General features: G+C 45.8%; 1 pseudogene; it reads right to left on the reverse strand.

The window, feature by feature from the left end:
* Positions 1-1,462: 1,462 nt before the first annotated feature.
* LOC133617471 (uncharacterized) lies at positions 1,463-16,606 on the reverse strand (annotated as a pseudogene).
* Positions 16,607-18,166: the final 1,560 nt, after the last annotated feature.

Genomic DNA, 18,166 nt, shown 5'->3' on the forward strand with positions numbered 1-18,166 from the left:
AAGTCCAAAAATGTAACAAAGAGCGATGGGGCAAAAAGTGCACACCATGTATATTAACAAAACAGGTTCCTCAGTGGTTGGCAGGGGGGAGGCCAGGGTGCACCAAGTACTGCATAAAGTCTTTGTTGCCTCAAGGAGGCTAGGGAACAAACACAAAGAAGTTAGCAATAACAGGACAAGGGAAAGCAACGTACCATGAGGCGAAGTAGGTGCATGCACGTGCGGAGTTCAGGAAACAATGACCAGCAAGGTCAAGCTGTAGGTGATGAGCTTAAGTACTGGCGGGCTAATTGCGAGCAGGTGTGTCACCAGGTCCGCACCTCACCGAGGATGAATCACTAAAACACAGGTGCAGACAACAGAGAAGGCAGGAACACACTAAAACACAACACATTTATTAAAGACAAAACACAAATTGTAGGAAGTTGTTACCAAATAGAGTCATTTTACTTGCATTAGTTGATGCTAATTGGGCGGTCTTAACTCCGCTAATATTTGGCATCAAGCCAAGCAGCTGTGTGCACGTCTACCTATGTATATGTGCGCAACAGGGGAGCTGGTTAATTTATCAGAGTGGCATATGTGTTTGTGAGAATGGCAATGTGTTGGCTGAGTGACATCAGTGAGTGAGTGGGCGAGTAAAGAGAGAAAGAGGTAGCGCGTCCATTGCGCAGTAGAACAATGAACAGGTCCAGTTGTCCTGCAAAACTGAAAAATAAAGCAACCAGATTGTCACAAAATCATCGGCCTCAAATTCTGACCGGAAAGCTGAGCTTAGCAGACCCATTGCGGGGTAAAGTGAAGGGTGTTACCCCCGACTAAAAGATCCACCCTGGAAGGAAGATCTACCCTATGCTCCTCGACTACGGTCTGCATGGTAGCTGAACAGCTGGAGAGGTGGAACAACTACATTATTAACTGTAACTCTTTATAACTCTGTTATGCTGGGTGTGTAGTAATAACCAACACAAACGCGTTACTTTCCAGTCAGCCTCTTTATTCCCGTACCTGTATTTAACTACATTACATTATTCTTCTCTCCTCACCTCGCCGCATCTCTTCTGTCTCACTCACTACGCCAACAACTAGCAAAATGCACGTTTATGCAACTTCTTTAATACATGACATAGTCCTTAGTCCAGTTAGGCGGTTGCCTACACCTCTCAGGTCTACTGTACACATTTGTCTCTTGTTCAGATTGGGTCTGTCATTGTCCATAGTGGTCACTTGTGGTAGTAGAGAAAGGTGTGATGCATTCCAGACTCGACCATCATCCAACAGGTAGGTGTATGGAATTTTCTTCTGCACCACAGTTCTTAGTTTTGTGAACTTTTGTTCTCCTTTCTTTACATTCCATGGCTTCCGAATCCTTACCTGATCACTAGGTCTGAAGGATGTCTTCTTGCACTCCTCTTCCTGTCTGTGTACTGTTTTCTGTATTCCTGTATATTTTTTAACTCGTTCACGCACCACATTCTCGTTTACGTGGACAGGAGTCATATCCATGAGTTGGAGTTTTGTCCTCATTTGTCTTCCATGAAGCAGCTGTGAGGGGCTCACTCCAGTGGTTGAGTGTGGAGTAGCTCTGCAATCCATAAGGAAGGATCTTGTGAATGGCTTCCAGGATGTCCCTTGGATAGAAGCAGTCTGGATGCAGTTTTTGAGCACTCTGTTGAACCTCTCAACTTCTCCATTTGCCCGGGGATAATATAGAGATGATTTCAGGTGCACGATTCCTCTTTGTTTTAGGAAATGTTCTAATTCTGCTGATGTGAATGCTGATGTGAACTGAGTACCATTGTCACTCACTAAGTCTTTTGGATTACCTTCCAGTGAAAAGGTTGCTATGAGGAACTGGATGATTGTTGCAGTATCAATCTGTGCCACAAAAGCTACTTCCGGCCATTTGCTGAAGTAGTGTACAAGCGTTACAGCATATCTGCAGTCTCTTGGTGAAGATTCAAAAGGACCAACGATGTCGATTGACACTTTTTCCCATGCGGCATCAGGCAAAGGCATAGGTTGGAGTGGGGCATTGTAGGTAGCAACTGACTTGTCATTTTGTCTGCATGTAGTACAGTCTTTGATGAGTGATTCAACTTGTGCGTCCATTTTAGGCCACCAGTATAGTTCTCTGAGGCGTTGTTTTGTACTGAAAATGCCCTGATGAGTCTCATGTGCAATGTCTATGAGCCTTTTCTGTAGTGACCCTGGAACCACGAGACGGTGAGTGCCTCTGACCACGCAGTCATTCAAAATTGCCAGTTCGTCATGTGTCAGGTAGTATGGCTTTACCATGAATTGATTTACGTGGACCCCGACTTAAACAAGTTGAAAAACTTAATCGGGTGTTACCATTTAGTGGTAAATTGTACGAAATATGTACTGTACTGTGCAATATACTAATAAAAGGTTCAATAAATCATTCAAAGGTCATGGTCAATCACTTTTTTTTGTCTTGGCCAAGGCTTTTGTAGCTGTGTGCGAAGTTTGGTCAGCACAGGGCAGGAGTTACTCTCCGCTTTGAAGTCCGCCTGAGTGACTGCTTGAATGTTGTCCAGTATTGTTGTGACTGACTCCATGGTCTCAGTATAATCCGTGTTTGTCGTAGGAAGTGTTAATCTGGATAAGCAGTCGATTGTGTCTTCCTCTGCTGCCTCATTCACCTGTGTCAAAACAGCTCCAAGTCCGTAATCAGAAGCGTCAGTTGAGACCACTGTTGGTTTGTTTGGGTCAAACAGTGTCAGTGCTGGGCTGTTGACAACCATGTTTTTGACTTGATCAAAGCTCTTTTGTGCTGCATCATTCCACTTGAATATCGTATTATTCCGCAACAGAGCTCTCATTGGGTCGACCAGGCTGGTGTAGTTAGGTATACATTTGCTATACCATGCACTTAAGCCCAGGAATGAGCGCAGGGTGGCTGCATCGGTAGGAGCAGGCGCATTCAGGATTGCAGTCACATGGCCATCGCTTGGCTGTAAGCCTTCAGGTGAGAGTCTGTGGCCCAGGAATGTCAGTGTAGTCTGACTGAAGAGGCATTTTTCCTTGTTGAGCTGCAGACCCGCTTCCTGAATGCTCTTCATTAAAGCTTTCAGGTTAGCGTCATGTTCTTCCTGTGAGGGCCCATAGAATATGACATCATCTAGGTAACACTTAACCCTCTTTAATCCACTGAATATTTTTGTCATCATTTTCTGGAATGCTGCAGGGGCTGAATTTAGTCCATAAGGAACTGGTATCTGTACTATCCTTCATGTGTAATGAAAGCAGTGAGACCTCTGCTCTCCTCATGCAGTTCCAGTTGATGGTAGGCGCTTTTCAGATACAAGGTAGAGTACATCTTTGACCCACGCAGCTCAGCTAGTACGTCCTCGATCAGTGGTAATGGATGGCTGTCAGGGACCACTGCCTTGTTAGGTTCTCTCATATCCACACACATGCGGATTTTACGTTCTTCCTCCTAGTGACTACAATAGGGGAAACCCATTTGCATGAATCAACTCCCTCTATGATTCCCTGCTTTTCCAGTTCATTCAGCTATGCCGTGACGGTATCACGTACTGAAAGCGGCAGGCATCTGAGGTTTTGTTGCACTGGTTTAACATCTGTACGTATCTGCACCTTATGCACAAAGCCTTTGGCATGTCAAATGTCCAAAGTGGTTGTAGTTTCAGGGAGTTTAGGTAACTGTGAAAGCATGGCGCAGTCCACTGTTGGTACCACCAACTTTCCTCCTTTAATCTCTATGTTGAGGTCTTCCCATAGATCCAGCCCAATGAGGGGTGTATCAGACTTTACAATGTTGAAAAATCCGGTTGCCGTCCTGTTGGTATGTTACTGTCGCTTTAAGACGTCCAAAAACTTTTAGGTTCTGTCTTGAGTATGTCAACAGTTTTACTGTAGGTGGGCTTAGATTACTTGTGCTGAAGTTGTCTGTACAGTTTTTCGGGTAGTATTGAAACAGCAGATCCTGTGTCAACTAACGTGTCACTTGTATGTGTACTCAGAGCCGGCCCAAGGCATAAGCGTACTAAGCGCTTGCTTAGGGCCCCGCGGCCACCAGGGGGCCCCCAAAAGCAATTAACAAAACATTCTTATTTTTTATTTTTTGCATGTACGAGTCTGACTGATGATTTCTAAATGATCAAGATATATTATTGTACAAAAACACAATTTTAGGTCAACAGAGTGCTGCTGCTGATCTAGGCTTAGTGATTCTTCCTGCCTCTCTTTAAATGTAAAGCTGCCTCTGCTGCACCTGTGACGTTTGCCGCCTGCTATGGCGTCACATTAGTGCCAAAAATCCGAGCGCATAAAAACTGTTATCGCGCGCTGATTCTCCACTTCGTGCGCGCGCGACACCCTTTTGCGCGCGCGTGGTGCCTTTTTGCGCGTGTGCCGTCTCGGTCTGTGCGCTGGCATGTTTCGTTTTGGCACTTTGGGGGTGGGTATGCTTAGCCGGCCCCTTCTTTCTGATTGGCCAGGCGAAAAATGCTCAGAGATAGTCAGAAGTATAGCAGGGCGGGTCATCGTCAATATGTATCAAGATTGTTATAGGCGCAAAGTTTTCACTTCTTCTTGAACATTTGTTTTCTAATTTATGGAATTTCTTTTGATTCAGCCATAAAATTAATGAAATAATCTTTGAATTTTGTTTTTAAAATGTTAAAAATAGCCTTTTAATAATGTATTCTGAAACAGTTTAAAATAATCAGAGAACTGACTAACACTGACCCTACACAACTATGTTGCACAATTAAGTCATTTTTTTTATAGCGAAAGAGGTGATTTCAACAGGTGCAGCATCCTATGTCATATCTACATGTAATAAGATTTGTAACAAGGCAAACCGTTTGTAAATTGGTCGAAAATCGAGCAAGCTATGGTAATTTAATTGGTACATGTACTAATTAAATTACCATAACTTGCTTTGACATCAATGTAATGATTGAGGCTAGCTGTCCGAGGTAAGATGGCTACAACGTTGCTACGCTGGAGAATGATTGGTCTTATGAAAAATGCTCAGAGCCAATCAGAAAGGAGGGGCCGTCTAAGCATACCCGCCCTCAAAGTGCCAAAAAGAAACATGACAGCGCGAGGGGAGATGCCAGGAGTACACAGAGAGCGCACAGATCGAGACGGCGCGCGCGCAGAAAGGCACCGTGCGCGCGCAAAAAGACACCACGCGCGCGCAAAAGGGTGTTGCGCGCGCACAAAGTGGAGAATCAGCGCGCGATAACAGTTTTTATGCGCTCGGATTTTTGGCACTAATGTGACGCCATATCTTTCCTCTCAGATTCAGACAGGACTGAGCAGGTGATCAGAGGATCACTGTCTATTAAGGAGAACTTTTCATTCCCCAAACGGCATGATGGCCGAAGTTTTCATTATCATTATACCTACAGACAGCTAGTCAATGGGGAAAAAGTCAAGCGTAGCTGGCTGACTTATTCAAGAAGTAAAGATTGCTTTTGCTGCAAATTATTTTCTAAAAAGTCCTTAAAACTGGCAGCCGAGGGACAGCGGGATTGGGTCAACATAGGTGCACTGCTGAAACAGCATGAAAACAGTGAAGATCATTGTAGCAACATGGTGAAATGGAAGGAATTTGCCTTGCGTCTTTCAAAGGGGAAAACTATTAATGAATTTAACTTCAGTAGACTGCGCTCTCTTTGTACAAAGTAAACATTGAATATGAACAATTAACTAAAAATGTAAACTAGTAATTAAAGACTAATAAGTACAAGACTGATGAGACAAGATGACACTTTTACTGTAAATACAAAGCTTTATCACTTGGACTGTTCAACCCCAGGCCACTCTTGTAGCTGAATGTTTTCTACATTTTAAGATTAGGAACCATATGTGGCACTCTGGACATCATTCGTTCATTCATTGGTATTATTTATGTTCTTAACTGGGCCACCCCCATATCTTTATAAATGACATGTCATTTGTAAAGACATGCCAGGCTGACAATAGGATAATGTAAACAACACTGCCAGAGCCGCAATGAGTTTATAGTAGGTGTGTGAATGATCAACAATCAATATTATTGGCAGAAATAGAGGGCCCCAAAATCAAATTTTGCTTAGGGCCCCATGGAGGCTTGGGCCGGCACTGTGTGTACTTGTAGGTGATGTAGCCAGAGTGAAAGTTCCAATTAGTTTTCCTTGCATATCAGTCTTCTTGCCAACATTGAGGACAGTCACTTCAGGCAAACTCACTTCATTGACTGATTTAGCAGAGGATTTGCACACTCCGGAATGGTGGCCTATCTTCCCACATGTTTTACATTTACCTTCTTTAGCTGGGCATGACTGGCCGTTAGCAAGGTGATCAGCAGAGCCACATCTGTAACATTGTTGAATGGCATCATTCCGTTTTACCCCTTTGTGCTTATACTTGTCTTTGGGGTTTCCCGCCTTCTTATTTCCCTGTCTGTCGACTGCAGAGACTAGCTTCGTTCCACTCTCAGTGAACGTTTTTGCATCAGCAACGGCAATTTCAATTCGTCTGGCTAGTGTAAGTGCCTTGTCAAGAGTTAGCTCGGGTTATAACATCAGTCTTTCACATATACAAGACACACACGTTTTCTCCACTATCTGATCACGTATCATTTCATTTTCCATTGCACTGAAATTGCATGTTTTCACTAGCTCACGCAGCGCTGCCACATAGTGATCCGCTGACTCACCCATAGCTTGAGCGCGCTGCCCAAAACGGTACCTCTCCGGGACCATGTTGACTTTCGGGGTGAAGAATGTTTGCAAAGCCAGTAAGCTACAACATTAGGTATCCTCAGTAAGCAGCAAGGTATTGTACAACCTTTGTCCTTCTGTTCCCAGACAGTGAATCAGCAGGGCTCTTTTCCTCCCCGTGGAAAATTCTTGACCTCCGATTGATTGATTGATTGATTGATTGAAACTTTTATTAGTAGATTGCACAGTGAAATACATATTCCGTACAATTGACCACTAAATGGTAACACCCGAATAAGTTTTTCAAGTTGTTTAAGTCGGGGTCCACTTAAATTGATTTATGATACAGATATATACTATTTTCATAATACAGTCATCACACAAGATAATCATCAGAGTATATACAATTAATTATTTACATTATTTACAATCCGGGGTGTGGGATATGGAGGGGGGGTTAGGATTGGTTGGTATCAACACTTCAGTCATCAACAATTGCATCATCAGAGAAATGGACTTTGGAACAGTGTAGGACTGACTTGGTAGGATATGTACAGCAGGTAGTGGACACAGAGAGAGAGAGATCAGAAAGTATAAGAAAATGTGTCTACATTTGATTATTTACATTTGATTATTTACAATCCGAAGAGGTATGATGTGGAAGGGAGGGTGTTAGTTTAGGGTTGAAGTTGCCTGGAGGTGTTATTTAGTGCGGTTTTGAAGGAGGATAGAGATGCCCTTTCTTTTACACCTGTTGGGAGCGCATTCCGCATTGATGTGGCATAGAAAGAGAATGAGTCAAGACCTTTGTTATATCGGAATCTGGGTTTAACGTGGTTAGTGGAGCTCCCTCGTGTGTTATGATTATGGCGGTCATTAAGGAAGTAGTTTGACATGTACTTCGGTATCAGGGAGGTGTAGCGGATTTTATAGACTAGGCTCAGTGCAAGTTGTTTGACTCTGTCCTCCACCCTGAGCCAGCCCACTTTGGAGAAGTGGGTTGGAGTGAGGTGTGATCTGGGGTGAAGGTCTAAAAGTAACCTGACTAGCTTGTTCTTGGATGTTTGGAGTCTAGATTTGAGGGTTTTGGAGGTGCTAGGGTACCAGGAACTGCATGCGTAATCGAAAAAGAGTTGAACGAGAGTTCTCGCCGGAATCTTCATGGTGCTTTTGTTGACCAGAGAGGAGATTCTATAGAGAAATCTCGTTCGTTGGTTGACCTTTTTGATTACCTTGGTTGCCATTTTATCACAGGAAAGATTAGCCTCTAGAATGGAACCTAGGTAGATGACCTCATCTTTCCTGGTGATAACAATGTCACCCACTTTTATAGCGAAGTCGTTGACTTTCTTAAGTTTGATGTGGGACCCAAATAGGATGGCTAGCAAGTAGTTGTCGAATAGCTTCCTCCAATCCTCGAACGTAATCTTTGGCTCTGGAACGCAGAGGGCAGTTGTAAACCGAGTAAAGCCATTCTTTTATTTCTTTATCCTCGTCGCCACTTGTTATGCTGGGTGTGTAGTAATAACCAACTAACTGTATGGTTAACTCAATGCAGTAGTGAACATAACAAACTCCTTGTGCAGATCTGAATGGTCATTATTTAAATGTTTACCTTAGTTTGAAGCAAAGGTGCTAATACTAATCGCCACATTTGGCGAGGCGTGTTTTAAAGCAGCTGTTGTGAGAGTAGTGTATGTGTGTGTGTGCTCCTTTAAGAATGGCAGTATGTGGGGTGAGCGACGTGAGTGGGCAAGTAAGGAGAGGTAGCGGTAGCATGTGCAAGAGTATTAATAGCATTGTGGATGTCCGGTTGTGCCCTGTGGAAATTGTAAATAGAGTGACCAAGTTGTAACTAATCGACGGCATCGCCATTCCGACCAAAGAGCGGAGCTTTACAGACCCATAAAGCGAATGATGTTACCACCGGTCCCGGAGGGAACGTCTCCCCTGCTCTCCTCGACCACGGTCCGGGAGCCAAAAAGCATGAAAGGTGTGAAACAGCACTTGTAGCATCACCTTTTTTGTTAGTTTTGAAGCACAAATACCTCCATATAGCTCTTCACGCACCCTCTTTATTAACCAGTAGAATTACCGTTTTTTGCCAATCTTCCCCACCACGATGTTATTGCTTGTATGCACTTTGTGTGTGCGTTTTGACACACTCAACATAATGCGCCACAGCGGCATTCAGATGACAGAACGGTACCGGTATTTTTCAAAAGTGGTACAGTATCGATTTCAATTGATTAATACCGCGATACTTTATTAGTACCGGTATACCGTACAACCCGAATGCAATAATACGAATGCAATAATACAATATGTTCAAATTACTATTTTGAGCAGAATATCCCTTTTTCTCAAGAACCAATTTTGTAAATAACTATTCAAGACAGCGAGAATCAGGAGCAGAAAATGTTTCCAATGAAATAATGACTAGTAGATTACAATAAAAAATTATATCATAGTTCTTGGCAGCCCAACAGTTGATCTAAAAATTGTTTCATACAGGAACTCCTCTGTTAATCTCTAATTTGCCCAGTTTTTGGGATGCCTATTCCAAACAAATTTGTGTTGCACCTGCATCTGGTTTGTGTGAGTGACAAAGAAGAAAAGCTATGACTTGCTTGGCGTTTTTACCATCAACTGTTGGTTTATTTTTTTAAATTGCTATACCTTAAATGTAAGCTTTTTCAGATATTTTTATAAATTCACAGAGGTAGGTAGTAACATTTACACAGTTACACTTATTTAAGTAACTTTTTGGATCAATTGTACTTGTCAGAGTAGTTTTAATGCAACATACTTTTACTTTTATGCTACTGTTACTTCGTTACATTGAGTTTCATTCCGATCACTACATTCATTTATATGATCATTATATGTATTAATAATCTATTGATTAATACTTGCAAATATGTACTTTTGGTACCATTGCTGGGTCGCAGTGGGCCATTAGAGGGCCACAAAAAAATATCAGGTTTTTTTAAGATGTGGTCTGTGTGGGCCGCAGTGGTACTCAATTGTAAAACACTTTTTCACCACTTGTGGCAGTATTGACAATATCCAACAAACAGAACAAGTCTGGAGCTAAAGTCATAGATATGTTTTGTAAGCGCAAAAAATTGGACTATAGTGGCAAAGCTGCATTTTTATTTGCACTTTATTTTAATTGGCAGTTAAGAAACATATTCATTATCAATTTAGTTTATTTATTATAGCACAACATAATTGTATATAAATGTAATTGTTTTCAGTTATTTATGAGTCCCTTTTGATGAGGTATATTTGGTTAGCACTTATTTTTCTTATCTGAACTAAACCTGAGGTCCATGTGTTAAATAAATAATCATCTCCATGTTCAACGCATTGTTTCATATCATTTGACAAGGTTGTAAACTGTAAATAGGTTAGATTTAATTATTGAATACAATTCAAATCAATCAGCCTTCCCGATAAGGTCTATTCAGGTGTACTGGAGAGGAGGCTACGCCGGATAGTTGAACCTCGGATTCAGGAGGAACAGTGTGGTTTTCGTCCTGGTCGTGGAACTGTGAACCAGCTCTATACTCTCGGCAGGGTCCTTGAGGGTGCATGGGAGTTTGCCCAACCAGTCTACATGTGCTTTGTGGACTTGGAGAAGGCATTCGACCGTGTACCCCGGGAAGTCCTGTGGGGAGTGCTCAGAGAGTATGGGGTAACGGGCTGTCTTATTGTGGCGGTTCACTCCCTGTATAATCAGTGTCAGAGCTTGGTCCGCATTGCTGGCAGTAAGTCGGACCCTTTTCCAGTGAGGCTTGGTCTCCGCCAGGGCTGCCCTTTGTCACCGATTCTGTTCATAACCTTTATGGACAGAATTTCTAGGCGCAGTCAGGGCGTTGAGTGTATCTGGTTTGGTGGCTGCAGGATTAGGTCTCTGCTTTTTGCAGATGATGTGGTCCTGATGGCTTCATCTGGCCAAGATCTTCAGCTCTCACTGGATCGGTTCGCAGCCGAGTGTGAAGCGACTGGGATGGGAATCAGCACCTCCAAGTCCGAGTCCATGGTTCTCGCCCGGAAAAGGGTGGAGTGCCATCTCCGGGTTGGAGAGAAGATCTTGCCCCAAGTGGAGGAGTTCAAGTACCTCGGAGTCTTGTTCACGAGTGAGGGAAGAGTGGATCGTGAGATCGACAGGCGGATCGGTGCGGCGTCTTCAGTAATGCGGACGCTGTATCGATCCGTTGTGGTGAAGAAGGAGCTGAGCCGGAAGGCAAGGCTCTCGATTTACCGGTCGATCTACGTTCCCATCCTCACCTATGGTCATGAGCTTTGGGTCATGACCAAAAGGACAAGATCACGGGTACAAGCGGCCGAAATGAGTTTTCTCCGCCGGGTGGCGGGGCTCTCCCTTAGAGATAGGGTGAGAAGCTCGTTCATACAGGGGGAGCTCAAAGTAAAGCCGCTGCTCCTCCACATCGAGAGGAGCCAGATGAGGTGGTTCGGGCATCTGGTCAGGATGCCACCCGAACGCCTCCCTGTGTTTAGGGCACGTCCGACCGGTAGGAGGCCACGGTGAAGACCCAGGACACGTTGGGAAGACTATATGTCCCGGCTGGCCTGGGAACGCTTCGGGATCCCCCGGGAGGAGCTGGACGAAGTGGCTGAGGAGAGGGAAGTCTGGGCTTCCCTGCTAAGGCTGCTGCCCCCGCGACCCGACCTTGGATAAGCGGAAGAAAATGGATGGATGGATGGATGAATTCAAATCAAGAGTAAGATTACGAACAGTGTTAACATGTGAGGAACCCCTGCACTACACTATACTGTCCACAGTTATTAGTAATGTTTTTACTGTGGTAGATGGTACTGTGCATCATCAAATGAGGGATATACAGTATTTTTCTTAAAAATAAGATCATTGTAAGCTTCTGGTACAGTAATTTGTTATTTACCATATGACAACACTGCTGATAAAGTATACACTGAGTTATTGTGCTATACTGTGTTGACATTTTCTTTGGTATTGATTGAAACCTGGAAGTTATATGTCTCTCTCAGCCCACACACACATTTTGGTCAGTAAAACTTCAGGAAACAGTTAACTTTAGGGGTAAACATAGGTGGCAAGAGTTGAAGGGCCAAATAGAAACAAATATACCAAACAGCAAGTTCAATCAGAAAGTTTTCTAAACATAGGAGTAGTTTTTGGCTCCCTTTAACACAGACAAGAAGACATTGTCATCAGACTGACTGAAACAGGCATGCCTTGTATCATACAATCAGGAGGCAGAGTTGAAAAGCCAGTGCTTGCTGGAGGAATTATTCTTCTTGAGCTCGAAGAGAATGACTCACTTTCTAACACTTGAATTTTGACAGGGTGAGTTATCTGTTCAGTGGCTCATCTTGAACAGCATATGGCTGTGGTCAAAATGCTGTCAAGGCTGACGTTTTGAAATACATGCTTCAGGTGAATGTCTTTGCGATAATCCATTCCCGAAGGTGTCTAGACTGCACGATTAAAAACAGTAACAACAACAGCATACCGTTTCCTCCAGTCCAACCCTGCAACCCGAGGACTTTTCTCAGAATAATTCAAGTGACTAACTAATCATACAGTTGAGTCATTATGATATCCATTTTGTTTGTCATTGTAAATTTGAAAAAATACCTACACCGACTCCACAGATTCTCTGAAAAGTATCATTTAGTTAAGCCGACTTGATCCCGTGAAGCTAAGACGATTAGCCAGCTGGCAAATTCTTAACACAAAAGTCAGCAGTAAAACATTGCCAAAAAAAAGCTACAGTGTATAATCTGTGTATGTTAGCGGCGGTATGGCTCAGGTGGTAATGCAAGAAACACAGCGTTGTTTCTCTCAGGTCTTTATTGTAAGACTGCCAACATGAGAATGAACAATAATACAAAATATGCACTTTAATAGTGTGCCCAAGAAGAAAACCACACCCATTCTGCTGAGTGTGAGCATGGTCCTAGTGCCCGCCACACAGCCCCCCCCCGAACACCCAGACAGCAAGTTATGGGGAAAACTAAAACCTCTCAGGGGGCCTCACTCGCCTGCCGTAACGCCTACAATGTCCATCCTGCGGAGGAGCAGGTGTACCTTGTGGGGCAGAAGAGATATCAGGGCCCGGTGGAGGCGAAGAACATTCAACCCTAACAGATCTTGGAGGGCGACCTCGGCGGGGGACTTGGCCCGGCAGTATTTCTTCACCTGCAACACAATGCGCCGGTTTAAGCCTGTCCAGAGAAACGCATTCCCTGCGCCCGCCCATATCCAGCACAAAGTTTTTAGGACCGCATTCCAGCACCCTAAATGGGCCATCGTAAGGGGGTTGGAGGGGTGAACGGTGAGCGTCATGACGTACAAAGACAAAACGGGCAGACTTTAGCTCTGACGGCACAAACGACTTAGGGACACAGTGGTGGACCGGGCCAGGAGCCAAGGACCCCCTCGACAAAAAGAGAAAAGGTCGCGGGGTGCAACCCTCAGGTAAAGATTCCCCTGGGACACGAAGTGGCTGACCGAACACTAATTCAGCGGGGGCCGCTGCGAGATCCTCTTTAGGGGCTGAGTGCAACCCGAGCATAACCCAAGGTAAACGGTCAACCCAATTGCTATCAACGAGCGCCGCACGCAATGCTGCCTTAAGCGACCGGTGAAAACGTTCACATAAGCCGTTAGCTTGGGGATGGTAGGCTGTAGTACGGTGCACCTGCACACCCAAGGACTGCGCCAACGCTGACCAAAGCTCCCACACAAACTGGGATCCCCTGTCCGAGGTGATATCGGACGGCGTGCCAAAACGCGCAACCCAAGCTGACAGAAACGCGCGAGCAACGTCTACAGAGGCAGTGGAGGAAAGAGGAACTGCTTCTGGCCATCTGGTAGTACGATCTACCATCGTGAGCAAGTGCGTATAACCTTGCGACGGAGGGAGGGGGCCAACTAAGTCCACGTGCACGTGGTGAAACCGCCTGACCGGAATCGGAAATGGTTCGAGGGCCGTCTTAGTGTGCTGGTGGACCTTGGCGCGCTGACATGCCACACATGCGGCTGCCCACTGCCTAACATCCTTCCTAAGGCCAGGCCAAACAAACTTGGCACAAACCAACTTGACGGAAGCCCGAACGCCAGGGTGCGACAGGGAGTGTATTGTGTCAAAAACCCGGCGGCGCCAGTCTACTGGGACAACCGGCCGAGGGCGGCCAATGGAAACATCGCAGAGGAGGGCGGGACTGCCATCCTGAACCACCACCTCCTCGAGCACAAGCGCCGTACCTTCAGTTTTTAGTGCACGGATGTCGGGGTCGTCGGGCTGGTCAGCGGCCATTCCCGAAAAATCTAAACCGAGCTGCACGGGACACACGAGTACGCGTGAGAGACAGTCAGCCACGGGGTTGGCCTTACCGGCCACATGCTGAATGTCCGTAGTGAACTCGGAGATGGCCGACAAGTGACGCTGCTGACGGGCTGACCAAGGCTCTGTGACCTTTGACATGGCAAACGTCAGGGGTTTGTGGTCAACAAAAGCCGTGAAGGACCGACCTTCCAACAGAAAACGAAAATGGCGTGTTGCAAGATACAGTGCCAACAACTCTCGGTCAAATACACTATACTTCCGCTCGTTATCTCGCAGTTTACGACTGAAGAACGCAAGGGGCTGCCATACATTCGCCACCCGCTGCTCAACCACAGCACCCACGGCGACAAGACGCGTCCGTTGTCAAAGCCACGGGTGACGCGGAAACAGGGTGGGCGAGGAGAGCAGCCTCTGCGAGCGCGGATTTAGCCCTATGAAAAGCTTGGACTCGCTGAGGAGTCCATTCGATGGAATCGCTGGCCTTTTTGTTCCGTAAGGCACCATAAAGAGGCTGCAGGAGGTGGGCAGCGCGAGGAAGGAACCGATTATAAAAATTAATCATGCCCAAAAATTCCTGCAGGGCTTTGACAGTGGAGGGGCGAGGAAAATCTGCCACCACTTGCACTTTCGAAGGCAAAGGGATCGCACCCAGTGACGAAATACGGTGACCTAAAAAATCGATCTCTGACAGCCCAAACTGACATTTAGAAGGATTGACGATCAGTGCTCGTCTAGATGCGTGAACACTTGTGTTAGGTGTGCCTGGTGCTCCTCGGCTGAAGGACTCACCACCAAAATGTCGTCGAGATAAACAAACACAAAATTGAGGCCGCGCAAAACTGAGTCCATTAATCTCTGAAAGGTTTGTGCTGCCCCCTTCAGGCCAAAAGGCATAGGCAGGAACTCAAAAAGCCCAAACGGGGTTATTACTGCGGTTTTGGGCACGTCCTCAGCACGCACAGGCACCTGGTGATAACCACCACCACGAACCACGAACTAAGTCTACCTTCGAGAAAATGGCGGCGCCAGCCAGGCGCGCCGAAAAGTCCTGGATGTGCGGAATAGGGTAGCGGTCGTGCGTTGTGATGTTGTTAAGGCGGCGAAAATCCCCACACGGCCGCCAGGAACCGTCTGACTTAGGCACCATGTGCAAAGGCGAGGCCCACGGGCTATTAGAACGCCTAACTATGCCTAAACGCTCCATAGTAGCAAACTCCTCTTTAGCAATGGTCGATTTAGCCGCGTCAAGACGGCGCGCGCGCGCAAAAACTGGCGGGCCCACCGTGGGAATGAAATGTTCAACACCGTGTTTAGTGTCCGGGGTAGAAAAAGCAGGAGTGATTAATGACGGAAAATCCGCCAGCAAACGCTGAAAAACGTCACCAGATACCAAATAATTAGCGTGTGTTAACGGTCCAAGTCCCCCCGCCTGACATGTAAAAGTTGAAAAAGACACAGCATCAATCAATCGGCGGTTAGCAATATCAACAAGCAGTCCATTAGCACACAGAAAATCCGCGCCAATAATGGGGACCGTGATGGCGGCGATGACAAAATCCCACTGGAATTTGCGTCCATGGAAGCACACAGTCACCAACCTGGAGCCAAAAGTGTCGATTGACGAGCCGTTGCCGGCATTCAGCAGCGGCCCACATCCACCTGTCGCCTTGTCCGCGTCCGTGGCAGGTAACAGGCTGACTTGCGAACCGGAGTCCACCAGGAAACGTCTCCTTGACGATGAGTCGGCGATGAAGAGCAGCTCGCTTGCTTCGCCGGCGCCCACAGCCGCTACTGAACGGCGGCGTTGGAGTTTCCCGGGGCCGTGAAGGAGCATGGAGGAACACACCGTCGCGCTTTGGCGCCAAATCGTTGATGGAAGAAGCACTGGCTCGCTTCGCGCCTTTTCTGGGTAGCAACTCCCGCCACTACCGCTGGGTCCGCGTTCTCCATCGTCTGCAGGGGAGGCGCTTCTACGCTCTGCACGGCAAACCGTCTGGAAGCCAGAAGCACCCGGTCAGCTTCTTCAGCCAAGCCCCGGTAATCGCCGGAGGCCAAAGAAGTGGAGTTAGCTAGCACCGCACGGGCCGCAGGTGGTAGCTGCCGCAAGAAAAGATGCGGGAAAATGAACCCGCCCTCCTCGGAGCCCAGCAGCGACAGCATACTGTCCATTAAATCCACGGCGGTGCTATCGCCCAAACCCGGCAGGGAAAGAAGTCTATCTGCTCTCTCAGCGTCAGTTAGAGTAAATCTACGAAGTAGAAGATTCTTTAGTGCAGCGTACTTGTCGCGCTGTGGAGGCGTTCGCAACAGCTGCATTGCGCGGCAAGTGGTCGCCTGGTCGAGGGCTGTTACGACCAAGTAATACCGGGAGTCGTCGCCGGCGATTCCTCGCAGGTGGAAAAGTGCCTCGATGTGCTGGAACCATGATGCCGGGTCGCTCTGCCAGAACTCCGGAAGCTTTGTCCCCGCGGGTAATGCAGGTTGCTGGAGTTGGGGCGACATGGCCGATGAAGACACTGCTTCCTCTTCTGCGTGAAACATTGTCGGGGTCACCAATGTGGCAAATGCAAGAAACACAGCGTTGTTTCTCTCAGGCAGGCCCGGCCCTAACCAATCTGGCGCCCTAGGCAAGATTTTAGGTGGCGCCCCCCCCCCCCCCCCCCACAAGAAACCGAATAGCTTTATCTTTGACCTTTTTTTTTTTACTTACAACTATACCTAATATATAAAGGGGTGGACAAGTGACTATTACCTGCAGGGCAAACATTAGCTAACCAGAAGGCAATAACAATGTAAACAAAAAACACCTGCTTAAAAGATCTAATACCTGAGGAATGTAAGGTGGGAGTACAGTAATTACCTAACGTTACATTATTATTTTCCATAACAATTTAGCCCCCTCCACAATATTAACCCGACGTTAAAACAGAACTAGCTATTTATTGATTAGCAATTGCCGAATCATGTAACATTAGATTAATGCTAACAAGCCAGGTTACTATCACATTCTGTAACAGACAAATAATTTAATGTAGGCTAACGTTACCTACCTGCTACCTCTGTCTTTTCTCGTTTCTACTCCTCTTCTTTTCTCTTTTTTCTTCCTTGGGCACCTGACAGTTTTGGCCGTTTTGACATCTTGTGTTGATTTTTTGATGTGGTGACGTCCAAAAAGAGTCATGATACGGGAAGGGAGGGGGAGGGGGGGGGCGTAATGTTGTAACAAATAATATTTCTATTAAATAGGCTTTACTTTGCATTTTAATTAACGTGGGATTATTTTTTGTATTTAGAAATAATAGTACCAACTTTCTTTTTTTTTTTTTTTTTTTCTCCAACATTTGTGGCACTGGCGTGGCGCCCCCTGATGGACGGCGCCCTTAGCATTTGCCTATACGGCCTATGCCACGGGCCGGCCCTGCTCTCAGGTCTTTATTGTAAGACTGCCAACATGAGAATGAACAATAATACAAAATATGCACTTTAATAGTGTGCCCAAGAAGACACACAAACCACACCCATTCTGCTGAGTGTGAGCATGGTCCTAGTGCCCGCCACAATATATATATATATATACATATATACATACATATATATATATATATATATATATATATATATATATATACATATATAAACCCCCAACCTACTTTTCACCAACCCCCCCCCCCACACACACACACAAGCCCCGCCCCCTTTCCCCCCAGTGTATCGTGGTGACTGGCTCCTAATGCAGCCTGAATCGTATGCATGTACCATAACATCTAGACTTAATATATTGTGAAGTATTCAATAACCACTATGTAGATGCTAGTTGGGATTCCCCCCCAAAAAAGCGGGGGTATACTTTTAAAAGTATGGGTTTGGTGAAAAGTAGGTGGGGGGTTTATATACAGTATGTGTATATATATATATATATATATATATATATATATATATATATATATATATATATATATATATATATATATATATATTCCTCGAGCACTTGATGTCACATTCCATCCATCCATTTTCTACCGCTTGTCCCTTTTGGGGACATCGGTGGATACACAGCCCCAGGCCCCTTCCTCCCCCAGTGTATCGTGGTGACTGGCTCCT

This window comes from Nerophis lumbriciformis, linkage group LG02 (genome assembly GCF_033978685.3).
Source record: "Nerophis lumbriciformis linkage group LG02, RoL_Nlum_v2.1, whole genome shotgun sequence".
Taxonomy (NCBI): Eukaryota; Metazoa; Chordata; class Actinopteri; order Syngnathiformes; family Syngnathidae; genus Nerophis; species Nerophis lumbriciformis.